This window comes from Mustela lutreola, chromosome 3, assembly GCF_030435805.1.
Source record: "Mustela lutreola isolate mMusLut2 chromosome 3, mMusLut2.pri, whole genome shotgun sequence".
Classification (NCBI taxonomy): Eukaryota; Metazoa; Chordata; class Mammalia; order Carnivora; family Mustelidae; genus Mustela; species Mustela lutreola.
The window spans coordinates 4,604,667-4,632,430 of NC_081292.1; the positions used below are offsets into that span (position 1 = coordinate 4,604,667).

The 27,764-nt window shown below is 49.6% G+C and overlaps 1 protein-coding gene across 1 annotated transcript in view; it reads left to right on the top strand.

The window, feature by feature from the left end:
- Positions 1-19,552: 19,552 nt before the first annotated feature.
- FAM135B (family with sequence similarity 135 member B) overlaps positions 19,553-27,764 on the top strand; it is a 279,227-nt gene continuing 271,015 nt past the window's right edge. Inside the window, exon 1 of the mRNA XM_059165554.1 lies at positions 19,553-19,910. The gene's annotated coding sequence lies outside the window, so the exon portion shown is untranslated. The remainder of the gene's footprint in view (positions 19,911-27,764) is intronic.

A 27,764-nucleotide genomic window follows, 5' to 3' on the forward strand; every position in this document is an offset into this window, starting at 1 on the left:
CTTCGCCGTGTCTGGCCCACCCTAAGAAGTCAGTCAGTATCTACTGAATGGGAGGAAGGGAGGGGGTAATGGAATAAGTGGAAGTGGATTTTTCCCTTCCCAGGGTCCTGGGGTCTGTGCCCTTTCCTGGAGATGGCTCGAGTGATTACTCCGGGCTTGTGTCCCTTTACGGAATCCTGGGGTTGCCTGCTCTGGCCTCTTGTTTCTTCCTCACAGTGCGCGAAGGGCACTCAGATTCTGAGCCCTTATTGGTTGTGCGAGGTGAGGTTGCAGGTGCTCTGTTTTGGGGTCAGTACAGCACCCCCATGGCCCCCGATGGGGACTAAGCCAGCTGCAGGGGCTGTGGGCGGTGCTGACCCAGTGCCAAGAGCCGTTCTACAGGGAAATCCATGGGACTCTTAGAGTTTATGTCCTTCTGGATAGAATTAAGAGACGAATCACAGGATGCCCAGTTAAATGGGAATTTCATGTAACTTTCTATGAGAAGTGTTTCCTGGGCATGATCTGAGGCAGAGTCATGCTAAAAATTATTTGTAGTTTACCTGAAAATCAAATCTAACTGACATCTTTCCCTTTATTTGCTGAATCTGGAAACCTTACTCTACAGGAAGGTGGGTCCCGGGTCTCTTCAGAGCACCTTTGACCCCTTCCTTTTCTTTTTAATCTATTTCAATTTTTTATTTTAGAGAGAGAGACAGAATGAGTGTGGCGGGGAGGGGCAGAGGGAGAGAGAGAGAGACACTGAAGCAGACTCTGCACTGAGCACAGAGCCTGATGTGGGGCTCGACCTCATGACCCTGAGATCAGGACCTGAGCTGAAATCAAGAGTCTGATGCTTAATGGACTGAGCCACCATGTGCCCCAAATCCTTCTTTTTCTTTAACTGCCAACCCTGCCACCTTTAACTGCCACATCCAGCCTGTTATTTCTCCTGAGATAACCAAAACCGGCCCTTCTGGCCCTACTCGCAATCGAGCCCTCACCAGCTTTTGTGTCCTGGGTGACCCCGCGTGCCTAGGGGCCTCTCGCCTCCATGTCTGCTGAGCACCTCTCCCACAGAGTCAGCCTGGGCGTGTGCTCAGAGCACCTCACTGCCTCGTGGGGGGAGTTTCTCTCTGAAGATGGTAAACTCTGCAGCAGTCTCTCCTCGCAGACAGCAGGGGCTAAATAAGTAATAAAGGATCAGAATTTGGTATTTCCTTATACCCTCAGCCGAACAGCAGGCCCCTTGCTTTCTAAAAGCAGCGCTGGAACAACTGGTCACATGTTTTCCAATCTGTTCCACGCACTCCAGGGGAGATGCAACAATGTGTCAATTAAACGGTTGATTATGCAACGAATATATAATTTTCATATTCATAAAGCAATCGTCTATTATTAACATTTCTTCTCCATTTAAATGAAAAGGATCCTTTAGGTAGGATGCTAGTAAATTACTTTTACATCAGAAGAGATGGTATGCATTTTCCTTGAAAACATCAAAATCCTAACTGGAGCGTTCCCAGGTCCCAAAGATGCGTTTATGTGAAAATTGCTGTTTGAGGGATGGTTTGGGTTTCGGCAAAGTGAAATGGGCAAGCATGAAACTTGCCTGAATGATGACATCACAAGGCACACACATAGGGGTTGGAAGCTTAGAATGTGCTTCTGCATCTCTGAGTCCTTTTGTTGCTTGAGAGAACCGGGAAGGTAGACGATGCTGAGGTCCTTGTCCTCAATCACAGATGCTGTGACTGTGGTTGGGGTCGATCAAGTTCCTCTAGGTTGCAAAGCCAGTGAGGGGCACCCCAGGGTCAAAGGGGTCTCAGGTAGAGAGGTTTGGGTGGTAGTCCTTGGCTGGGTTCAGCCTCTCAGTGCTTTGGGGTGCCTGGTCACCCTGAGCTTCATGTCTTCCCTTAGTATAAGTGAGAGGATCGCCTAGGGCTGGTGAAGCGTGGGGTCTGTTACTTACAAAAGGCTTGACATGTGTTCGCGATCACTATTGCGACCAACCCCGACTTCTGAGAACCTCATCTAGCAGACTTCCCTTTGATACCAACTGTTTTCTGAATCTCAGCCCAGTCTGACTTAGAAGTCAGCTTTGCTCTGGTCGCGTGTGCCTCTGGCCGGCTGATTGCCCATCCTGCTTCTGGTCTGTGCTTGCCTGCCTCTGCCCAGCCTGCCTGGAACCCAAGAGAGCAGTCAGATCTTAACTAGAACAGAGCAAGCGGTTGGGGGGTGGGGTGGGGGGAGAGGCGCTCTCCATGGTCCTAGTTCCTCCTCCCTCCACGTCAGTAGATTTCCCTCTCTCCCTCTGCCTTTGGTTATACCCCAAGGACCCCAGGATTTGAGGCCAAAGCAGTGAGATAAATTCTCCTTCCCAGGATGGATGGATGGACAGATGGATGGATGGATATGTCAGGAGGAAAGATGGATGAATGACTGAGTATTAAAATACACAGAAGTCTAAAATTCAAAATTTCAGGTTGTTTGAATTGTCGGAGAGCAAGAATCTCCTATCCCCTCAAGGCCCTTCCCACAGGACTAGGAATACATGAGACAGATTAATAGAAGAAAATATGATTCCGTTCGTACATGTGAGGAATCCACACAGACAGGGAAATTGTGAAGACGGTCAGGCAAAATGAAATGTATATGTCATTCTGAACTAGCGAGAAGGGAGGAGGGGTCTAGGACTTCAAAGAGAAGGAACACAATTTACAGGAAGATGAAAAACAGTCAATGTTATGGACAAATGTGTGTTAGGGCCACTCGGAAACCGTGGGACACAGAGGACTCGGTCCACGGGCCTTGCTACGCCTCCCTGTCTGCAGTCCTTAGTTCTTAGGAAACAGTGCAGTTGTCTTAGAGTAGAAACTCGTAGATAACAGTGTAGTTATCTGAGTGATTACTCTCTTCCTAGAACAGGTCCTTTTCCTAAATCCTTATTAGGCAGCAGACGGGGATGTAAAGTCTTTTTCTTGAATCTGGGTTTCGAAGGACTTCTAACTCAAAATCATCTTCATGGCAAAGTGGACTGTCTTAGGGCAGCCTGCCCTTGGCTGCTACTGAAAAAAGGTGATTTATTTATTTCTTTTTAAAGATTTTTTTTTTTTTTTAATTTACTTGACATAGAGATTGAGCATAAGCAGAGAAAGCGGCTGGGAGAGGGAGAAGCAGGCTCCCAGTGAGCAGGGAGCCCTACGTGGGGCTTGATCCCAGGACCCTGGAATCATGACCTGAGTCTAAGGCAGATGCTTAACTGACTGAGCCACCTAGGTGCCCCAGAATCAAGGTGATTAAAAAGAAAAAAAATGAACCACACTTATTTTTGCCTGATGGCATAAAGCATGATTTCCTGTAGCATATTTAGAAAGCGTGGCCCTAGTGGAATTAAAATCACCCACACATCCAACCCCCTGACCCCATCTTGGTTTTATATATTTTTAGGGTGTTCTTGTTTTTTCTATGAGTTTTTTACAAAAAAGGAATCACACCATAAAATTCTCATAAAATCTATTTTCCATTTAACAGAATGTGTTCCTATTTTTAAAAATGCATTTAAGGCCCCCATTGATAGCTAATTAATGGCTTGTCATCTTTCTTGGACTCAACCAGTCACCCCTATTCTGGACCTTGACGTGTTCTCCCCCAGCTAGAGTCACTGCAGGGAGGGCTCTGGAGGGGGTCGAGGTGCTCTGTTGCAGGGCAAAGCTTAGCTCTGAGTTCACTGCCCCAAGCTTCACTCTTGAGACTTTACGGATTGGATCGGGAGCAGACCCCTCCCTCTTTCATACCCACCGGGTTATCAGAATCAGGGAGCAGCTTAAGAAGGAGGCTAAGGGTGGCTTCATAAATGTGGACTTTCCTGGTTTATCTTGAGATCAAATGATGTGCCCAGGAGAGAACAGCGAGTGGTGCCTCATTAGGTGTGTGTGCACGTGTGTGCACATGTGTGTGTGTGTGTGTGTGAGAGAGAGAGAGAGAGAGAGTGAGAGCGAGTGTGATATGGAAGTCTAGTTCTAACAAAGAAGCAGCTATTTGCCTAACAGCAAGCAGGAAGGGTGCAGAGGCACAGAGACATAACGAGGTAGGGATGGACTGAGCCATGGCAAGTTGCCCTGTGTGTCCGGAGCAAGGGCGGCCTCGCGGAGTGGCGTCCCGGGAGCCAGGGTTTCAGCTGCCCAGGCTGTCATGCTAAGCAGTTTGAACCTTATGGAGCCCGAGGGCACTCACTCTTCTAATACTAATTAGCATGTGTGCTGTGACTCGCAGTTCCTGGAGTGCACTCTTAACTCCCTTGCTTGTCCTCCTGGCCGTGCTGTGGGATGACTTGAGCCCTACTTCCGAAACCTCTTCAGCTGTCCCTGGGGGACGGAGCTGCTTCTGGTGAGCTTCCTGTAGTCTTCTGTGATCACTCCCAGACTGGTGGCCCCTGCAAGATGCTGAGTGCTCCACGTCCCTGGAGTCAACCACGACACAGGGACCAGAGCACTCTCTCTGTTTGCCGCAGGGGGAAAAAAAAAACCGTGGCGTGGTATTTCCTCCTGTATCCTTCAGGCGGAAACACTCTTCCGCCCACACACGGAAATCAGCCTGTCAAATCCGTCTCCATCCGTCGCTCCACGCCTCCCGTCCTTCAGTGGCCGAGATGCGAGCTGCCTTCTGTGGCTTTGGCTCTGCGGTAGATTGAGGGGAGAAGGCTCGGGCCGCGGTTCGTGTCCCCCGGATGGAGGCACTGTACAGTACACTACAGATCGTTAGAGCTGCGGAGGACCCACGTGTACGCTCTGTGCAATCCTCTTGTCCAGTGTCACAGGGTTGCTGGTCCAGGAAGGGGGCCAGAGAGGCTCTGGTCCAGTTCTCACTCTGACCGCATTACCTGAAGACCAAACGGGAGACGTGGAATCCTGTCCTTGCCCTTGACCTTATAGATAAGGAGGACACTCTGTGGGAAGGAAGCATGGTGGCCTTGGGAACTAGGGAATGGGGGAGACCGTGGGAGCTGGCGGAGGGGGTTAAGAAGACCCTGTCTAATGACTGTGCATTATAAACTCAGAGAAAATGCATAAAGAATGGTGTTTCGGAGCCTTTTTCTTTCCCCTTCACATGGAGAGGGCACAGAAATCAAACTCAAGTCCGGTTTGTTTGTCCCTTTCAGAGAAAGGCCTGCTTACGCCCCTGCCCTGGGCTCTCGCTTCTGCAGGACCCTGCGATGTTCCCTCCGTTGTTCCTTGCAGGTGCGGCGGTTGAGGACATGGGGACCTCCAGGGGATGCTGAGCTTAGCAGGGTCTTCGGGGAGCCCCTGAGCCCTACGGGTGCAACTCAGCAAGGTTAGCTTGACATTCCAGCCTGGGGACTGGCCCTTTGTCACTGGCTCTGGGGGATGCACCACGGTCCTCATGCAAAGACCATGGGAGAGCAGATCTGGGGTCAGGACTTAGTCCCATCTCCAGTGTTCACTGGTTGTGAGCCTTGAATCAAGGAGCCCTACTTCTCTGCCTTGTCTCCTCCAGGAGGCTTTGGGGAGAACAAAATCAAGAAAAGATCATGGCTACAAAATCATGCTGTAAATGATTTCTTTTTCCAAAAAGCTCTGCCCTGGCAAGGGACGTTTGTACCTAGCCAGATCTCTTCATCACCGTGCTCTCGTTTGGTTCGGTGTGAAACGGAGGTAATGGTATCTAATCCCAGGTGACAACGATAATCAAAAAAAGATTGATGGTGATATGTTCCACTCAGGCTTTGCCAGTAAGGAAACTAGACGCACCAAGAATGAGGAGCCTGCTTGTTGGAGGGAGGGAGAATCGAGACGAAGAAGGCAGATCCACACTGTGCACGCACAAATGTGCCCGACGAGACGACCTCCATGACCACAAGTGTCACTGTGGCTGCACAGTGTCCATGCAAACCCACAGAAACACCCATTTCCCAAGAATCCACCTTCCACTGACCCATGAGAAGACACAGCGCCACTTCTCACTCTGGCCCGTGCTGGCCCCGAGGCTCTCTCTCTCCATCCAGGGTCCTGCCGTTGCGCTGGGAGGATTCCAGGTCCTGAGAAGGATCCACCCACTTCTTGGCCTCTCTGGCCGTGCTGGGTACTGGTGATGTGTCAAGACTTTGGCAGCAGAAAGACCTGGGTTCACATCCCCTCTGAGGAATGTCCCGGCTGAGCCTGCGGCTCCACCTCACCAAGCATCAGCTTTTCATCTATAAAGTGGAAACTCTCCGGGGACCCAGGACCTTGTCCTGAGTCGAGGACAAAATTGCACAAAGTATGTGAATTCTCGAATCCCCTGTGGGGCAGAAGGTCAGAGCACACAGAGGAACACCTTCCTTGTAGCTGGGTATGGGCAGACCTGGCTCCACTCCTGTCACCTCTGGGTCACTTCCTGTCCCTGCCCATGATGTCATGAAGACTGAGCCTAAGCCTGACTCAGCCCCAGACATGCCCACAGCCCGGGGTCCATTCACACCTGTTCGTTCTGATCACCAGCCTCTCTTCAGTTCTCCCCTCCCTTCACCATGAGTATTTTTACTTCAGCTTCACACACCTCTCTGGTGCCAGGCTCTCTCGCTCCCTTCCAGTCTGTCACGACCCACCTCTTCAACCGCTCTCAGGTAATTGCCTTGACTTCTTAGACCCCGGAGCCCCTCCACTCCTGCTACCGCCCCCTGGAAGCCAAGCCCAGCCCAGTGACCTGCCTTCATCCCATCACATCAAGCCGACCTTATTCGCCTTCTCCTGAACGCTTCCACCTTTTCTGTTTCCCTCAAGCCCTAATTTCAAACCTTCCTCTCCAGGTGAGAGAGCCCACTTTCTTTTTCCCAAAGAAGAGAAAGCCTATCAGGCAAGACTTCCTTCTGTTTCAACTGCCTATTGTCTTTCAACAGACTCCATTGTCATGTATTTCCATCCTGTCTTTGAAGACCAGAGGTGATTCCACTGGTCCCTCTAGCTCCCTACCAGGCACTAGAATCACCTCCTCTTGTCCCAGCAGGGACCTCTCTCCTTCCCCCCTTTCTCCTTTTTATGGGTGTTTGCTCTCAGTCTGTAAAGAGGCTCAATCCTGAGAACAATCCCTCCTCCACCCTTGGGCTCCTGGTGATTCTACTCTTCCATCTACCAACTGAATCAGTAATTAAAACTCTTCCCATGAAGAAAATGTTAGACTCCCCCACCAATGATTTTACAGTTGAGTTAAAGGCTCAAGAAACAGATTACTGATAATATTATATAAAGTATTTCAAAGAAGAGAGGGAAAGGACACCACTTACTTTAGTTTTTCACGAAGTTCCTTATGCACTTATTTATTTTTGATTGTATTTTATTTCATCATGGTAAGTGTAGTCTTTAATCCCCAATGCCTACTTCCCTTCCCCCACCCCCTCCCCTCCTCTGCGACCACCAGTGTGTTCTCTATAGTTAAGAGTCTGTTTCTTGGCTAGTTCTTCTCTCTCTCTCTTTTCCTTTTTTCCCCTGGCTCATTTGTTTTGTTTCTCCAGTTCCACATCTGAGTGAGGCCATGTGGTCTTTGTCCTTCTCTGAATGGCTTACTCAACCAGCATTCTATTACCCAGCCCCATCCATATCATTGCAAATAGCAAGATTTCATTCTTTTTTATGATGGGATAATATCCCATGCCCCAACTTACTTTAAAAGGGTGGTATAACCTTGATTCTACAACCCAACAAGGTTGGTAGAATCAAGGAAAATTTTATTCACATCTTATTAATGAGCATAATGAAATAATTTAAGTAAAACATTGGCAGTCTGGAGAGCACAATGTATACAAAAAGATGGTACATTGTGACCTATTGGGGTTTATTCCAGGAATGCAATTTCCATCAATATTATGGAACACATTTAGGTAACTTACTCTGTTAACAGAACAGAAGAGGAAAATCACTTCCCTATCATAACAGACATAGAAAAGAATATTTCTTAACATTTCCATAACCATTTGTTATTTCAAAAGTTTAATAATACAAGAGTAGAAGAAAACTCCAGTAAGCAGGTAATTAATGAGTACAGATAAAATAATGGAGGGATGTGTATACTATTGAATTGTTTAAAAGCAGTCTCTTTAAAATAGAGATTAAGGCAAGGCCACTCACTATCATATCTCTTTTTTGGTTCTGCAGGAGACCTTAATCAGGTGACAATGACATGAAAGAGGAATAATATGTGTAAAACGGGAAAAGGAACAATCACAACCATTATTCACTGATTACACAATTTTCTACATAAGAAACTAGAAGAATCTATAGACAAATTATTAGAATTAGTAAGAGATTATAGATACCTGGACAATAAAAAACAGTATTACAGTCAATTACATTTCTATCGGTTAGTAGTTAAAACATGGGATTTTCAAAGGGATACCTTTAAATTAGTAGCAGATATACAAATGGTACTTAGGTCTTAATCTAACAAAATGTGCAAGTGATTTAAGATAACTACAAAGTATTATGGCAATGGAAGACTGAAAGAAATGCGTAGTCATTCTCATAAATATGTCAGTTACTCCAAAGCGCTCTATGGATTTGATGGCCTAAATGGCCTTGTCATGAAGTTTTACAAAACCTAAAATTGATATGATGCTCTGTTTTGTGTGTGTTGAGTTTCAGGAGTTCTTTATAAAAAATGGGCAGAAGATATGAACAGACATTTCTCCAATGAAGACATACAAATGGCTATCAGACACATGAAAAACTGTTCATCATCACTAGCCATCAGGGAGATTCAAATTAAAACCACATTGAGATATCACCTTACACCATTTAGAATGGTCAAAATTAGCAAGACAGGAAACAACATGTGTTGGAGAGGATGTGGAGAAAGGGGAACCCTCTTCCACTGTTGGTGGGACTGCAAGTTGGTGCAGCCTCTTTGGAGAACACTGTGGAGATTCCTCAAGAAATTAAAAATAGAGCTTCCTTATGACCCTGCCATTGCACTGCTGGGTATTTACCCCAAGGATAAGATGGAGTGAAAAGAAGGGCCATCTGTACCCTGATGTTTATAGCAGCAATGGCCACGGTCGCCAAACTGTGGAAAGAACCAGGATGCCCTTCAACGGACGAATGGATAAGGAAGCTGTGGTCCATATACACTATGGAGTATTATGTCTCCATCAGAAAAGATGAATACCCAACTTTTGTATCAACATGGACGGGACTGGAGGAGATTATACTGAGTGAAATAAGTCAAGCAGAGAGAGTCAATTAATCATATGGCTTCACTTATTTGTGGAGCATAACAAATAGCATGGAGGACATGGTGAGTTAGAGAGAAGGGAGTTGGGGGAAATTGGAAGGGGAGGTGAACCATGAGAGACTATGGACTCTGAAAAACAATCTGAGGGGTTTGAAGTGGCGGGGGGTGGAAGGTTGGGGGAACCAGGTGGTGGGTATTAGAGAGGGCACGGATTGCATGGAGCACTGGGTGTGGTGCAAAAATAATGAATACTGTTATGCTGAAAATAAATAAATAAATTAAAAAAAAAAAACAAAACCTAAAATTGAAACAAAGAGAGAGATTTGGGTCTCATTCCTTTCACGCCTACAGTCCGAGTCAGGTGCGTGGTGTTATCCCGCAAGACGAGAAGGTTCAGTGCGCCGCTGCAGTGTCATAAAGGGCGGCATCGTCTTGTTAAGAGGGTAAAGAAAACGGGACCAGTGAGCACCGTGGATTGCCCCGAGCCAGTCCTCTCCATGGACACCAACCGCGTCCACGACAGAGTCGGTGTGGCAGATTCCTGGGGGGAAGGAGGGTGGACGATGAATGGTGCTGGCTAAGTGGATGGGACACTTTAAGATCAAAGCAAAGACACACAACTTCAGAAATAATTATATAAGGGCACTGAGTGGCTCTGCTGGTTGAGCGGCGGACTCCTGATTTCAGCTCAGGTCGTGATCGCAGGGTCGTGAGATGAAGCTCTGTGTCAGGCTCCCCGCTCAGCAGGGACGCTGCTTGATGACTCTTTCTCCCTCTTCCTCTGCCACGCTCTCTGCTCTGTCTCTCCCCCTCTAAAATAAATACGTCTTTTAAACAAATTAATAATATAGCAGAGGGTCTCAATGGCCTCAAGATAGAAAAGTGTCCCTAGACAATGTCATAAAGACCAAAGATAAAGAAGGAAGGGTAAGCTTGGCATTAGCCACACCGTGGAGATGTGGAAAAACAAAAACCACAAGTCATGAGAACTGCTAGAGACAAATAAAGAATGCCTATAAACTTGTAAGAGAAAGGTAAGTGATCCAATAAAAAAAAAATAATAATTGGCAAAATAACAGGCATTTGAGATAAATGGCCAGTAAGCCTCTATAAAGATCCGAACAGCATTAGTCATCAGACATGTGCAAATTAAAACCAGTTCTGAATGAGATGCCATTTCCTAATCCATCAGATGGACAAAATCGCAGCCTGACCTCACCAGGTGTGGGGAAGTCGTGCCGCCGTGGGAACTCCCGTCTCCTGCCGAAGCCAGCGGAACCTAGCATGCCCGGTTCGGAAAATAATGGGCGCTACCCAGTGAACTGGAACTCTCTTAACTCTGCGATTGTCCTAAATAGAGAAAAAACCTGGTTTAACCTAAATATCGGGAAAACAAGGAGCTGCCTTCCTGGAGTGTTCACGATGGCGCCAGAGTATCTGAGTGTTTGTGACACCCTCACTGGAACAGTGCACACACACGCACGGTGACTCAAAGGTCCCTCAGGAGTAGAATGTCCTCAGCTCTTAGTGGACACCTGCTGTATTCTTTTTTAAAAATTATTATTCTGTTTTAAAGAGAGAGCACCAATGGAGGGGCAGAGGCAGAGGGAGAGAGAGAACGTGTACACACTCCACGCTGCGTGTGCAGCCCCACGCGGGGCTTGAACTCACAACCCAGAGGTCATGACCCAAGCCCAGACCGAGATTGGATGCCTAATCAAAGGAGCCACCCAGGTGCCCTGAAAGCCTCTGTATTCTTAAAGAAATACTGTAACTTCATTCCTCTTACTAAAATAACTCCACAATGCCCTTTTAGAGGTAATATATGTGTTAACATGGACAGAAAGCGTGGGCATTAATACCAAAACTCAGAACAAGGTCATCTCCTGGGTGGCAGAGGCACAGGATCAGGACAGGGATCAGGACAGGACGAAAGGGGTCTCAGCCATGTTCTTTTCCTTACCTGGACTGGCTATATCCACTTTTAAACAAGTATTATTATTTTTTTAATGAACACACATGCTTATACTTTATGTGTGTATATAATATATGTCCATATATTTTTTATCTGCTTAAAAAGAGAAAAAGACTTAAAACAAAAGGAACAACATTCAAATAAGCAAGAAAACACTTGGATCAAATAAGCGTCCTATATTGAGCTGAGTTTCATGTCCAATTTGCCCATTTTCATGCAAGCCAACAAAAGCGTGGAGGGGACGGAATGAAAGTCTGGGTCACCCAGGAGGCGTCCAAGTCAGAGGGGATCTCCGTGGTTCTCTCGGAAATCTTGTCCATTACCGAGGGGAGGGCACGGAGGCTCAGTGAGTCAGAGTGATTTTTCCCAAGGTCACAGAGCTCTTGCAGATTCAGTGCCAGAGGCAAGGCTCATTTCTCCCCGACTCTTATTCATCTAAGGATGTTATCGGCTGGCCACTGAACCTCTTCCATCCCCTTACAGGAATCTGAGAAGGAAGGTGAGCCAGCATGAGACTGCGGGAGTTGGGCAGAAAACGGGCCTACGATGTACAGAGTGCCGGCTGGGAGCCAGGCCTGGGCTGGGCACCTGGGCGCGCTGTCGTCAACCACTGGGAAGACCCCGCGAGGGGCAGCATTCACATCCTATTACACAGAGGACGAAATCGGTCTTGGAGAAAAGAGGATGGGACACGCTCACGATAAATTCTTCCCCATTACAATTCACCAAGGGAAGGCCTTGGAACAGGGCCTGGAGTTTCTGCAGACAGGAGCGATCCTGAAGTCCCAAACACTTCGATTAAGAGAATTGAGAACACCTTGGCCAACTCCCAAGGCCGCGTCCTTTATAAAAGGAAGGATTTGTCCCCAAAGTACTACTGTACATTTAATTTAATGACTTGCCAACTTAAAATGATGGAGATTAATTTTATATACCTGGGTGTATCCCTTATTGCATTGAAGACCGGCAGCATGATTGCATAGCCCGGGAAGGGGTTGATTCGTTAATGTCGTTACACGTGCTCTCCACTCAGTGGGCCCCACTTTTAAGAGTTGCTGACGTTCTAAAACACAAATGATTTATTTGTTACCAACGAACTTCTTTTCTCGGTAGTGATTCTAGCTTTTCTCAGCAGTAAAGTAATGAGCATCATTAAGTGTGATAAGTAAACATAAATCTTGTGCCCAGAATTCCATCAGTCATTCATTACGGAAACTTCCTTACAAGTCCGCAGAGTAGTCCTTCCCCCAACGAGGAAGTCATGAGGAGGCCATGGCCACAGGTTGACCTGAGAGCTGGCTGGCCCTGGGCAATCAGAGAGGCTTGTCCCCTCCTCTGTGCTTAGAATGTGCCCATCCGCCCTCCTCCCCCGCCCCCAATTCCCACAGTAGAGCCATTTTCAAGGTCTTGAGAAACAATGTGACATGTCCGCCCTTGGGTGATTACTGACTGATCCTTCTGAAACCTTCTCAATGAACCCCAAAGATCCTGGTGGCCAGAGACAGAGATCTCCCGGTCCTCTGACCAAGAGAAGTCTTGTAAGTAAGCCCTCCTGTTATCTAACCTGACACTTACCCTTCCGGAGTGGCCTGCCCTTCCTTCCATATCTCCCTGTCCTCTGCATGGAAGCCAGTCCAGATGTCCTGGGAAGCTCCTCGAGGTTTTCAGCCAACAAGGAAATAGTCCCGTGGGCAGACCTGGGACCAGTTGCTCAGGGTCAAGCCCAGACTGGCATTTTGGAGATCTGCTAACTGGGCTTCAGTTCTCTCATCTGGGAAAAAAAAAAAAAAAAGGCAAGCAATAATCACGTCTACCTCCTGGTGTGGCCAGGTGAGCTGTGGCTGTGGTTTTGAGATGATTACCTTGTGGTTTGGAAATCCGTGTTCTTTCATTAGGGTTGGGCAAAATTGGCTACTCAGGGCTGCGTCAACAGATGAACTCTGAAATCTCAGCCACATACATAAGAGGTGATTTTTTTGCCCCATCAGTCTTACGCATCCCAGACGATTACTATTAGGGGTCTCAGAGCTGTCTTCACGGTTCTGATCTACCTCCATTTTGCAATTGCCCCCTCTCCCATTTGGTTTTTGTTTTCCCTTGTGTATACAGAAGAGAGATTACATGCACCTGTGTGCCTGTGTGTGTATCTCCTACCCGCACCCCCTATCTCCCCACACAGGACGTGACATATTACTTCTGCTCTGTGACTGCTGCTCTGCTGACGAAAGCAGTTTGGTGGTGGCAGCGGATCAGAAGGGATGGTATGGCTGCCCTGCTGAGTCCTGCCCAGGGACTCCTCTATGCGCTCTGTTTCACGTAGGCTTCTCTGTGCCCTTTCCTGTATGGACTTAATTCCCGTGTAAACCTACAGGCGAGAAAACAGATAGTCATGGGCCAGGCTGCAAGTCACACAGGGGGCACAGGGCGGAAGTGGGGTCCGACTCGGTCCGTTCGATTCTAATGCCTGTGTACCTTTCACAAGGACACTGCTGGTCTGATTGGGACTGGACAAATGCAGGATTATCCATGGGTTAGAATGTGCAGCCAGAACCTATTAAAATGTTCGTATAGACCGAACTCTGTCTTCAAAAAATGGCTAAGCTGCACTAACGTTTCATATGAGGATTGGCAAGGACACCCTAACTCCGGCCACATTATGCCAGCCCCTGCCCTGCCTGATACTGAGGGTTGGTTTCAAGGATCACACGACGAATAAAATGTGACGTCAGTTCCCCCCAGTTCCCATGATGTCATGGGAAAATGTCTTCGACTCCTAGTGGAATTATGATTATGTGAGTATTTTAATAAAACTGATCCTTGCAAATTGGTCAGATGACTTAGAGAGACCTCTGTGACACACACACACACACACACACACACACAGTGGCAGGAATTAAAGGCAAATGAGCATATGATGGAAACACAAGAGAGCAAGGAAGAAAGGTTGAGCGACCGCTTTTGCCGGAAGAAAGTCTTCTCCAGGCCAGTCTCGACGTAAACCCAGCTGGCCCCATGGAACAAATACTGGCCTAGTAAAAAATGCCAATAATTTTATTTGGCTTTGATTTATAGTCATCATCCTTGGTTACAAAATCTGCCCTAAGTCTATTTTTGGACCGTGACTCTCAGGACCGGGCTATTGTGTCCCCCAGGGAGAGTCGTCCATGTCTGGAGGTCGTTTTGGTTGTCCCAGCAGAGGGCGGGATGGTGCAGGTGGTCTGTAGGGGTAGGGGTAGGGGTAGGGGTGAGGGAGGCTCGGGGACTGTCTACAGTGCACGGGGAAGCCCTTGTGACAAAGACTCCTCGGTCTCAAGCATCAGGAGTGCCGAGGTGGAGCCCCATCGTCTCAGAGGATGCCAGGGAGGTCCCTACAGCATTCGCAAACAGCCGCCGCACAGGGGACCGCAGCAACGCTCCTGAGAGCCCGGAGGCCACACGTCGTCATGGCCGAGAGCAGGGACTGGCTGTTCACATCCCGGCTGGGCCCTTCGAGCTGCGTCCTTTAGTCAAGGGCCGCTGTCTGGTCTCCGTTTCCTCCTCAGAGGCTGTCGGCAGGTGGATGGGCAGATGAAACGAGCTACTGAATGGCGCGCGGGCGAGCGGCCCGAGCCAGCCTCGTGTCCGCTGCTCTCCTTGTTGCCCGCGCTGCAGAGAAACCCGTGAGAGCCGAGGCTCATCAGACCGAACCGGGAAGGCCTGCGCTGCGGGGCTGGCGCGCCGCGGACGAGCTCCCTTCCAGACCCATCCCACGGCGTAATGAATGGCCTTGGCCTCCTCCTGGCACCCCTCCCCGCCCTGTGCCAACCAGACTGGCTCTCAGGTGAGTATCTCTTCCTCAGCCAGTCAAAGCGAACGCGGCAACCGAGCACCTGCCTTCAGCACAGACATGGCTCAAACGAACTTTTGATTTTTTTTTTTTTTTTGATTTTTTGGCCAGCAGGACAAGATAAATACGTGAGAGGAAAATCAAATCAAAATCTATTCATGTAACGTTCTGAAATGTTTTTGAGCGTTGTCTCGGTGTTTCAGACACTGTGCTATGGGATGGGTAAAATTCTTTTAAGAATTTCCTGCCAAGAGTCCTCAGTCTAGTGCGGGAAATACATTTTTACATAAGTGATTCTACTACGGAGCTCGGAGACCATCCTCCAAGCGTGTATCAGAGGCTCAGTGGAGGTGGCGTGGACGCAAAGGTAGATCTGAGCAGGTTCCGTGAAGGAAGGAATATAGAGACACAGGTTTTGTTTTTTGTGTTTTTGCTTTTTTAAAGATTGTATTTATTTATTTATTTGACAGAGAGAGAGAGAGAGAGAGAGAGATCACTAGTAGGCAGAGAGGCAGGCAGAGAGAGAGGAGGAAGCAGGCTCCCCGCTGAGCAGAGAGCCCGATGCCAGGCTTGATCCCAGAATTCTGGGATCATGACCTGAGCCAAAGGCAGAGGCTTAACCCACTGAGCCCCCAGGTGCCCCAAGACAGAGGTTTGAAGCAGGGGCAAGAATTTGTGGATGTGTTAGATAGCCTGGGGCTTTCTGGAGAGTACAGGAGGCTTAGTATTCTGGACCAAGCAGAGCAAGGGCGCTTGTGAGCGGGAATCCGACGTGAGCTGCACAAGACTGTTAAGCCACGAGACTTGTAGCTTATTCTTCGAGTCTGGAGTCACTCCTGAAGGATCTGGAGAGGCAGAGTGATTGAGAATTATATTTTTTAAGTTTATTTACATATTTAAGTAATCTCTACACCCAGTGTGGGGCTTGAACCCATGACCCCAAGATCAAGAGTGGCATGCTCTACCAACTGAGCCAGCCAGGCATCCCCAGAGGGACATTTTTAAAAGTTCCATAGGATGTGGATGGCAGAGGGTAACTGGGGATAGCATCGGGGTTAGGGAGATCCGTTAAGAAATTACTCTCGTATTTCAGATAAGAGATCGGGTGGGTCCTGGGCCAAGGTGGGGGCACAGGGTGTGGACAGAAAGTCGGCAGATGACCTGGCATCTCAAGGACACCTTCTATCTCCTCAACTCAGTTTAACATTAAAAAAGAAAAAAGCTCATGTACATACAGAGCCACTACTTCGCATGAGATACTGTTCTAAACTTTTATCCATGTAAACTTGGCAGTAAATCTGGAAGTATATTTTGTTATCATCCCTGTTTTATAGAAGGGGACCTTGAGCTACAGTTAAGTCGCACTGCATCTTAAAGGACACGCAGTAAAGGAAGAGTGACGCCAGATTGGAAGGCCAGGCAAGTTGTCTCCGGTCTCAATTCTACTAGCAGGAAGTGGAGTTTCTCTCTCTTGGGGATTTCTCTTTTCCCAGGTTCTTATAAAAGAGCGGCAGGTTGGGGGGGTGCTTACCCAGCCCCAGCAGGAGGCTATTCCAACTTCCTCCCCATCCTGTGGAGACTGCTGCCTCTGATAAGAATTTCATGACAGTTGCTTCTCCTTGCCACAGGATGTCTCCCTAGAAAACCGGCCTTCTGGGACAGAGGGAGAAAACGCTGGTCCACTTTGCTCTGATGCCGTCCTCATCTTGAACGGGCACCAGCCCCTGCAGCCCTGTGCTGGAGGGCACCCTCAACCCCTCCAGAACCCAACTTGGCCAAGAGTAGCTCCTGATGAGCTCTCTGTCTCAGTGTTCAGCTCTCTTCAGTGGGGTGTCATCTTCCAACTGCCCCAGAAGACAGCATCAGGCCCAGCATCTGTCCCAGAATCCGTGTCCCCCTGTCCTATCAGCAGATGCTCACCTCAGAACGTTCAGGCTAAGATTCTACCCCTTTCTCTAGACACCATGACTTGCAGACTCCTGTTGAAGAAGATTTAAAAACAAAAATCAAAAAACGAAACAAAACAAAACAAAAAACCAACCACTGTCGTAGAGCCCAGCCCCTGTTATAGATGACTCTGAGAGCTATTCACGTGGTGGAACTGACAGAAGTTGGTATGTAACTAGGCGTGTGGGAGATGAGACGGGGAGAGAGAAGGAGGCAGAGACCCGGAAGCCTACGGGGACGTCGGGGTTTCTGACTCGTGTGCTGGGATGGATGGTGGGTCCTTCCCCGAGAGGGGGGATGTCAGCGGAGTTTGTTTTGCTTTTGGGTCAGTTCCACTTGGGCTCACCCCAGGAACTTCCCTTGCAGACCTCCTGTGGGCCCCTAGCTGCTCAGAGCCTCACCCCGTGGGTCTGAGAATGTACCAGTTTGGAGTGGGACATTACAGGGATCTCATCCATGAGGACGGCAGTGGGTCAGGGAATCTCTAAGCCCAGAGGACATCACTCCAGCCAGATGATCGATGGCTATCACATTGGTCACTATGGACCATAACCACCATGATCGCTATCGCGGGGAAGACCCCCGGGGAACTGACACGAAGATCACGTCCACACAGCTCCCTTGTGCTGGCACTGGTGACCTGGCCTCCTGGAGGCCTCCGTTTCTGTCTCTGTGTCCTCTCTCCTCACCTCCGGTCCATGGGCAGAGCAGGACTGAAGAGGAAGACTTAATAAATCATAGTACTACTGTGTCACATAGGGACCGAGGCAGTGGGAGGAGGAAGTCTTGGGATATGTCCATGCGGAACATGTTGCGTGCAAATTTATCCCAAGGTTCATTAGGATTCTAGACACAGATGGTAACACATTATGCATGTGTGTAATTTATTTTTGGTTCAAAATAAAGTACCATTGAAAGACTCTATCTCCCCCAGACCTTGCCCCCCCCCAGTCCTGCACCCACCTCAGCCCCATTAGCTAACATCTACTTCGCAAGTGTTTTACACGATCTTCCAGCATATTTTTATGCCAATACAAGCCAATTCAAATATACATTTGTGTCTCCCCGCTTCTTCCCCAAGAGTTATCTTATTATAAACACTGTTCTGCACTTTGCTTTTTCACGTAACAATATATCCTGGAGCTCTCTTATCCGCCAATTGAAAACTATCAGGAAACAAGCAAACCCTGCGCTCTTGTGCTCCGTATCTGCGTTGTCGCGGACCATCTAAGACAGAGGAGAACACTGGGGACTTGGGCTGACTTTCAAAAATAAGGCTGCCTAAAAATGCAATGTTTAAGGCAAAATAAATGCCACATGATTTTGATCACATTTTAAAGACAGAAAAATTATGAAAGAAAGGAATCCATTTTCTCTATGGAGAAATAAATATTCATTTATTGGCCACGCACCACACATTTACAGAGCACACGTGCGGTGTGAGGCTCCGCTGGACGCTGTAGCAAGGAGAGCAATGTAGACAGAAGGTGGCCTTCCGCCCTCCAGGGCAAGAAGGCGGCAACACGCAACACCGTCTGGACACCCCCTCTTGGAGCTTTAATGCCCACCTTAGCCCCACCACCCACACTTCCGCCGGGGTGACTGCCCACTTAGCCACCCAGCCTTTCTCCTGCTTAAGGTTCTTCAGTGGCTTCCTGTTGTCTTTAGGGTCGAATGCCGCCCTCCTCACTTGGCTCTCAAGGACCTGGCAGACCCTGTTCCTTGAACCTCTGTGGTCCACTCTGCTCCCTTCTGCTGCATCACAAGCGCGGGTCAAACCAGCGCTGGCCGCCTGGCCTCCGGGCCTTTGCACATCGGGTCCTCTCCCTTTGGTTGGAACTTCCTTCCTCAGACTTCACCTCTGTGCCTTCTTCCTGTCCCCTCTTTCAGGTGTCCTGCCTTGATGACCTCCCTCCGCCCGGACTGGATTAGCCGGGGCCGGGGTCTCAGTGGCTGCAGTTTCTCGGTCACGCCCGCGGTTCTGGTTGGGATGTGAGTTGGTGCAGCCCCGTCCGTCGTCCGTCTGCGGGGCTGCGCGCGGGTCTCCGGAGTCCCGCCCTGGCCCCCCCGTCTGAGGCTGCTTCCTCATCTGTGAAGCCACATGTCCCCAGGCCTTCGCAGGCCTGTCCCTCGGTGCCATGCCCGCGAGGGATGCTCAGAGGACTCCAGCTGCTCTATCCGTCCTCAACCCTCGCCTCTCCCCGTGGGCCCCATCTCGCCGGTGTCCGAGCCGGTCGGCAGCGGGTGGGCAGGTTGGATGGGGTCGCCGGGCGGTGGTCCTGCGCGCGCTCAGAGCTGGCCCGGGGCACCTGCCGGGCCGCCTTCGGGCCGCTCCGCCGAAGCGCACCGGCGACCCCGCGGGGGCTCGGGGAAGGGCCTCGCGCGCCGCCGCCGCCCGGCCCCGCCACGCGGGAGGGCGCCTCGGGGCCGCACACTGAGCATGCTCGGGCCGGCGGGCGGGGTGGGGGGGGGCGGCGGCGGCGGCGGCGGCGGCGCGGAGAGGGCCGGGGCGGGGCGCGGGGTCGGGGGCGGGCGAGCGGGCGGGCGGCCGCGTCCCGGCGCGGGCGGGAGCGGAGCGCGGGCGCCGCGCAGAGCCGAGCGGGCAGGCCGAGCGCAGCCGCCCCGCGTCCTGCTCCGCAGTGGCCGCGGCCGGCGCCCGCCCCGCGCCCCGCCTCGCCGCCCGGCCCGGCTCGCGGGGCTGCCCGGAGGCCGCGGCCGGGCCGCTGTTGCGCCGAGAGGGGGCAGCTGCGGAGTTCCATAACCATAGCAACCGCATCAGCACCGCGGCGGCGGCGGGCGGCAGCTCTTACTCCTCCTCCAGGCAGCCTCGCCGCGGGCACCGCAGACCCAGCTCGCGGGCGCCCGGACCCCGCGGAGCGCCCACCGCCGCTGCGGAGAGCCGGGAGGGAGGCAGCCGGCGCGGCCCGGAGCCGAGGGGAGCCCTGCAGTGGGAGGCAGGTAGGTGAGAGCGCTGGGGTCGGCAGCTGCAAACTCTCTCCGCGGTGGCAGTGACGTTTCTGGAAGCGTGGTTGCTAGTTGGATGGCTTTCTGTTACTTAACAGGGATTCCGCCGCGAAATGTGGTTTATCTCCTTCGGTCTACACCCCCAACCCCCAGGCTCTCTGTCCTCTAGTCTCCAGGCGCGTCTGGGCAGGTCTGGGAGGGCAGGAGGGGAAATCTGGGGCGATAGTTGGGGGGACACGCTGGTGAAGGAGGTGGTCCCCGCAGAAGTCCCAGATGGAGGCTGAGGGAGCACGTCCAGACCTTGGTACAGGCAGCTCCTCTGAGCCCGTGAACCCCAGGCAGGTTCCGGAGACACCGGCGTCGGGGTGGAGGGGGCAGTGGTAAGGATTCTCTGCGATCCGGGCTGACCCAGAGACCTGTTCTCCCTGTGGTTTGGCTGGGGCCGGGGGTGGGGGGTGGGGGGGGGCACTGCAGCTCAGCTATGACATGGAAAAGGACCGGAGCGCACACCAGCTCTTGATCTGTAGAGTCGGCTTCAAACCCAGCACCCGGAGGGGGGAATTTGGATGGGGGAAGTAGTAACTATTACCGTTTGGGGACCCAGGTGTATCCCTGGAGTTTATCATGTTACTGCCTTTGATTGTTGGTGGTGGAGTGGGAATTGATACAAAATTGTAAGCGAGCAACCAAAATGCCCCTTCCTTTTCTCCTCACCTCATTTCTAGCCCCCCACCCCACGCCATTGTCAGCAAAACAAGACTCCCTGGAGTATAATAACACTCTTTGTCCCCTTGGCCACCCAGGGCTCTAGCCATTGGCGGACTATCCCACTTGGAGACAGCTAGGGAATCTCGCTTCAATGCTCTCTTTGAACTAGAGAAGCATTGGTTTTTCATCAGGTTCTGAGGCTCCTGGTGTTGAGAGATGTGTGTGTCACAGCTGAGAGGCACCTATCCCCAGGGAGGGATGGGCTGCTGCTGCTGCTGCGTCTTCTGGCCAGAGAGAGGGGCAGAGGTTTGGGCAATGATTCTAGACACAGCTCCACGGGGGCTGGGGCGCCAGAAAAGCATAGAGAAGGGTGATAAAGTTCGGTGAATAGTTTGGGGTTAAAGCCTCTTGCATATGGGTAAGTGGGTCTCTGGGTAATTTCTGGAATGGGCAGCCACTGACTTCTACATTCTTGCCCCGGGGGACAGTGGTAAGTCCCAGTTAAAAGGCCATGTTCTTTAATTGGTCTTTTAATTTATGCTGTACTTATGTTGCCCGAGGGGATGTGATTTGACCAGCATTTCTTCTGGGATTCACGTCCTAATGAGAATGATATTATTGTATTCCGGGCAGATGGTAAAGTCGAGAGAAAAGAGGGCAGGACTGGGGAGTCAGGAGACATGGTTTCGAGCTCTCATCTCCCCATACACTTGCTCCACGACCTTGGATTGCTCTGCCTTGGTGAGACTCCGTTCTCTCGTCTGTAGAATGGGGACGTTCAGAGTCCTTGCACCCCGCCAGGCACTTGTGACAATCAAGTGGGGTGATGGAGAGGATGCGTGGAGAAAGGCTGTTCAAAACCCAACTTGCCACGCACATGAAAAGAATTATTCTTTGCCGAAGAAACTCCCTTCCTCAGATCCGCAAATCATTAAACAGACATCAGCTGTGAAGCGGGGGTAGAAATATTGGTCAGTGACTCACAGCTGAAACGCTGTCGTCTGGTCCAAGATACACTCAGGGAAATCTCAAGAGGCCTTCATCAGGGGAAACACGGCATGTCATCCTTGTTTACAAATGTTGAAGGTCAAGAGCTTTGGCATCAAACGCAGGACTCACGTTTGGGAGCACTGAGGTCTGCTCACCACAGAGTTAAACTAAGTGGTCTGTAGTGTAAGTGGGGATTTGCGCGTAGTAGGGACTCGTTTGGATGTTGGTTAGGTAGACACACTGGGCACGTTGTGAGGCCCTCGTGGGTGGATTCACCCTCGTACAGCTCTGCCCTGTGATGGTCGATGCTTACCAAATGATGGCCCAGTTCGACAGAGTGCTTTCAGTTTGATGTCATTTCTGGAACGAGCCAGGACTGTCTTCTACTATTCTCTGCTCTTTTATACCCCGACTTTTGCTCGCACTGGCCTCTCTGCCTAGAATGACCCTTTCTCTCTCCCTTCTTCCCTTCACGACAATTCAGACGCCCCTTCTGATGGGAAGCCTTCCTGAGCTCTGTCCCCTGTGTTCCCACGACACTTTGGGGCTGCTTTGTGTGACACCTGTGCTGGGTCATGTTGTCATTGCTCCAACATACGCCTGCCCTGGCTAGAGTTCATGCTCCCGGAGGGCAGGAACCTTGCCTTATTCTACCATGGTTGTGGCCCCAACGCCTGGCAGATGACCGCCCTAGTGAGTGGCTGAGTCCGTGGAAAGGCCTTCCCTGCGGCACACCTACCTGCCCGAAGAGTCTTGCCCAAAGGCTGTCCTAGCCACCTCCCCCCGTCTCAGTAAGCGCAAGCCTGAAGGATGCTTGCTGGGTTGTTGGGCCTTATTCAGGGTCAGCCCACTGAAGCAGAGTGACGGAGAACAGAAACACATATTTTGCCTTAAAATGCTCTTTTTTTTTTTTTTCAAGTGGGTACTTTAGAATAACTGTAATCTAGTGTTGAATGGCCTTCATAGCACGTTGGCTGAAAACATCTGATGGAATATTTTAAACTTAAAATGCATTTCTCTCCTGTCAGTTGCTTTCCTTGATTTCAGCTCTAGTAACACGGAAAGGGACATAGGTTGGAGCAAGAAAGCCTAGATTGGAATCTGGTTCTAAGGGGCCCCGGAACCAGGACACCTGCTGGCCGCGTCCCTCCGTTTCCTCACTTGTAGAACGTGGATGGTATCCCCCATCCAACAGCGCTGCCGAGTGCTTGGAGTGAATGGATAGCCATGCACTAAAAGCAGTTCATAAACTGTAAAATACTCTACTCAATACATTATTCATTTTCCTCAATTATTTTTTGTTGTTGTTATGGAAAATGAGCAAAATCTCCCTGTGTAGTTACACAGCAGCCGATGAGACCTGCTGGAAGTCCTGGCTCCTCCACTTGTGAGTGCTGTGGACCTTCGGTCAGTCATTTTGTCCCCGTCAGCCCTCTGCCTTCTCTGCATGGCACTGCAATGACAGATACCTTTCAGGACGTCTTGGGAAGATGCACACTAAGGCCAGTGCCATGCCTGACCTTAATATGTGGTATCTATTCACTTCCCAATGATATATATGATCGCCAATCACAGAAGGTTTCGAGTTTTTTGAAATGCCCCCAGTGCATTTCCTCCTTGTATTTTACCTCCCTTTCTTATCGGGGGTTGCGGGGTGCGGAGGGAGAAGGACACTAACACCCTCAGAGCTGAGTTTCTCATGCGAGATACCGCAAGGAAGGAGATAGAACAAGCTAAAGACTTAGACTTGTGCACTGACACGTCCCTCTGGCTCTGACACTAACTGCTCACAGGACTGCTGACCTGGGCCATCCCCTCACCTTTCTGGGCCTCGGTTTCCTCATCTGTAAATGGCCTGGATGATTCCCGGGGCTCCATCTAGCTCTGCTTTCTTGGTGTCTCCATACACTAGTCTCTGTTTCTCTTCACCAGAGCTACACCGGTGGCTCCTGCCTGGCCTTTCCATCGACACTCCTCACTTGTCCGAACCTTACACCTTAATTCACTGTAACTGCCATATTTTTCTTTCTTTCTTTCTTTTCTTTTTCTTTTTTTTTTTTTTTTAGAATTTTCCCTTCTAGAAGGCTAGTGTTCCCCAAGGCTATCCTGGGACTTGCAAAGTGTTGAAGACTGCATGCTCTCCATCCTTACCCAACCCAAGTCTTATCCAACCCCAGCTAAGATGCTCTGCTGCTCTGTCCATGTTGGAAGTTCTCCTTGATTCAAAACAGAAGAAACTAGGGGGCACCTGGGTGGCTCAGTCGGTTAAGCGTTGGACTCCTGGTTCTCGGTCAAGTCATGATTTTAGGGTTCTGGGATCAAGTTCCATGTTGGGCTCCAAGCTCAGCAGGGAGTCTGCTTAGGATTCTCTTTCTCTTTCCGTCTGTGCCTACCCCCTTTTCAGAAAAAATGAATAAATAAAATCTTAAACAAAGCAAAAAAAAAAAAACAAAAACAAAAACAGAAGAAACTGTATGGTTGAAGTCCACTCTTACCTGAGAGAGCCAGAGGACATCTGCAGACATGTCTAATATTTGCTGAGCTTCCCAGACTCTGGGTGCTCCGCAGTGTCAAATGTTTCTGTTCAAACATGAATCATTTCCAGGCGGCTGCACACCAATCTCAGGAATGATTCCTCAGGGGGATTTTAGCACCACAGAGGAGACTGGTGCTATGGGCCATGACTCCTTCCAGTGGCCTTCCGCCTCTGGTGTGGATGGAGAGGCGCGTGGTGTGCCCAACAGGGAAATCTGAGTCCATGGTCTGCTCTGGGCCACTCATCGTGCCAGGCCCTGAGAGTCAACCATGAACAAGAAAGGGACCTGCCCCGGGTAGCCAGGGGATGTTGGCGGGAGACAGACAAGAGCAAACCAGCCAATGCAGGGTTCTGTGGGAAAAAAAGAGAAGGTATTTTTAACACATTTCCTGGCAAGGGCTGCCAAGGAAGGCTTCAGAGAAGAGAGAGATCCTACGCTGAGGACTGAGAATTTCTAAATGGAGACTGCAGGGAAGGGCCGTCGGAAGAGGAAGTGACACACAGCACCGTGGGAGCAAGAGGTAGCCGGGAAGTGAAATGGATAAGAGGTCTGGAACACAAGGAAGGGGACGGTGTTCCTCGAGGCTGGGGAAAGCGATAGGGGCCACATCTTTGAGAGTCTCGAGAACCATGCTAAGGACTTGTGCTCTAACCGGAAGGTCATGGGAGCCATGGAAAGATCTGGAGTTGTGCAGAACATTCACCCTAGCTGCAGAGCAGAGGTTGGGTTAGAGAAGATGGTTCAACCAAGAAATATGGTGGCCTCTTAGGAGACTTTGTGGATAAGAGATGATTGAATTTAGGCAGTGAGAGTTGGGATGACTCTTCCTGTCCTGTGCAATGGACAGGAACTGGTGAGAGGAGGAACGCTGAGGAGAGAGAGACGGAGAAGTGTCAGTTCAGTGAACATGCTGTGTCATTTATCTGAGAAATATCAATGGAACACTTGTGACCATTGGTGCAGGTCAAGGGGAGGGAGGGGTCAAGGGTGATGCTCAGGTCTTTCTTTCCATCCCTTTGATAATAATTCTGGTCCAAGCCCCTTCGTCTCTCACTTGGATGAGTACACCAGGCTCTCGACTGTCCTTGCCTGCACCTCTGCCACCCCAGTCTGTTCCGCACACGACAGCCGCAGGGATCTTGGTCACACTAAAATCAGATGTGATGACAATGTTTAGCAGATTTCAAGGACACCACACAGTACTGCTACCTGCGGTCACCGTGCTATGCTTTGGCTCTCCAGAACTTACTCATCTTTCCTAACTGAAACTTTGCACCCCCTGACCATCCCGAGCCTCTGATAACCACACTTCTACTCTCTGCTTCTGAGTTTGACTGTTTCAGCTTCTGTATTTAAAGTGAGATCATGTAGTATTTGTCTCTTTGTGCCTGGCGTATTTCACATGGCGTGATATCCTCCATGTCTGTTCATGTTGTCACAAATAGTAGGATTTCTTTATTTTTTTGGACTGAGTAATAGTCCATGCTATGTATAGATCACATTTCCTTTACTTACTTATCTACTGATGGACATTTAGTTTGTCTCCGTGTCTTGGCTACTATGAATAATGCTGTAGGGAACACGGGAACTCAGGTATCTCTCAGAGATCTGGATTGATATCTCTTTGGACACATACTGAGAAGTGGGATTGCTGAGTCATATGGTAATTCTACTTTTAATTTTTTGAGAAGACTTCATGCTGTTTTCCACAATGGCTATACCAATTTACTTTCCCCCCAACAGGGTACCTCCCCACCAGGCCTCACCTTAATATTTTTAAATTATAGTTATTTTAACAGGTGTGAAGTGATATCTCATTATAGTTTTGATTTGCATTTCCCTGATGGTGAGCGATGTTGCACACTTGTTCATGTACCCACTGAAGACAGGTAAGAAGATGTACAGATGGAACTTTTTTGGAAGTATGTTGAGACAAGTCTATTTTGGGGGGGTAATTTGTTTCTATGCTATTGAGTTATATGTGGCCCTTACATATTTTGGATCTTAACCCCTTATCAGATACATGGTGTGCAAATGTATCCTCCCAACCTCTAGGTTGCCTTATGACTCTGTGGATTGTTTCCTTTGCTGTGCCGACACCTGTTAGTCTGATGTACTCCCACTTGCTTATTTTTTGCTTTTGTTGCTTGTGATTTTGGTGTCAATACCAAAAACTCATTGCCGGACCAGTGTCCAGAAGCTTTCCCCCTATTTATTATTTTAGGAGTTTTTCAGTTCCAGGTGTATGTGTAGGTCTAATCCATTTTGGTTTGTGTGTATAGTGGAACCTAAAGATTCAGTTTTACTCTTTCAACATGTGAATATCGAGTTTTGTTGACACTTTTGATGGGAGAGACCGTTCGTTCCTCCTTGTGCATTCTTAACATCTTTGTCAAAGATGAGTTAAACATGTATGTGTGGGTTTGTTTCTGGGCTGTCTTTTCTGTTCCACTGGCATGTGTGTCTGTTTCTATGCTAGTATCATGCTGTTCTGATTACCAAAGCTTTGTAACATAATTTGAAATTGGAAAATGTGATGCCTCCAGCTTTGTTCAGCAGTGAAAGTGTTTTACAGTGGGAAGACAGAGACACACCAGCATTTTGGATTTGGGCTACAGGATACAGAGTGCTTTGGATGTGGGTAAGATGAGAAACATAGAAGCTTGGTGGGAGGCTCTTTCAGGAAATCCAGGGTGTATACAGGTAATGAAGACTGTAGCCAAGGCCAAGGTAATAGAGATGAAGAAAGAACAACTTTCTAGAACAACGACTCTAGAGATATTAAGGCAGTAGCAGGGTGGGAAGTATTGGACGTGCCGCCCACAGTATCTAAAAGCAGACAGGCATCAAGGGCGATGCTTAATCTTCTGACCTGGTCTCAAGGACTGTCTTGGTGCTGTCTCCCAGCCTGGGGACACAGGCAGAAGAACAGAGTCTGAAGGGTAAAGTGATGAGTTCTGTTTTGAATAAGTAGATTTTTAGGTCTCTGAGGCCATCTATGTACATTTTTAGGCAATTAAAGATCTCAGTCAAGCTCAGAATAGAACTCTTGGCTGAATATAGACTTGGGGAATCATCAGCATGGAGACGCTCACTGAGAGCACGGGAGTAGAACTGATCACCCAAGGGAAGGACAGAGAGTGAGCAGATACAGATGTTCTTACGGACTCACCGGGTCTCCACCACTGCCCTTTCAGAAATAAAATGCAAACGACGAATGCACACTCACTACCTTCCTCTCGCCTTCCGAGCTTCTTCCCGTGATTCCACGCGGCTGGCTAGGACACATCTCTGCTGACATTTCTGTAGCTCCTTCTCTCCCTCGTCTAAGAGTTTTCTGTTAGAGACCTTCCCAGACCACCGGCCAAAGAGCTGCCTCTGGCCTCTGGCCGCGGAACTTGCTGTGTTTTTCTCCATGGCATCCATCCCTGTGTAAGCGCCGGCAGTGTTACCACAGATGTGTTTGTCTGCCTTTCCTATTGGTTCTCTTCTCTGTAAGGTGGAGAGCTCCGTGGTCGCAGGACTGGGGCGTGTTTACAGCGGCCCTGAGCACTCAGAGCATTTCTGGGCTCTCCGTCAGCATGTGGCCAGTGTTTATCAAAGAACATGTGGA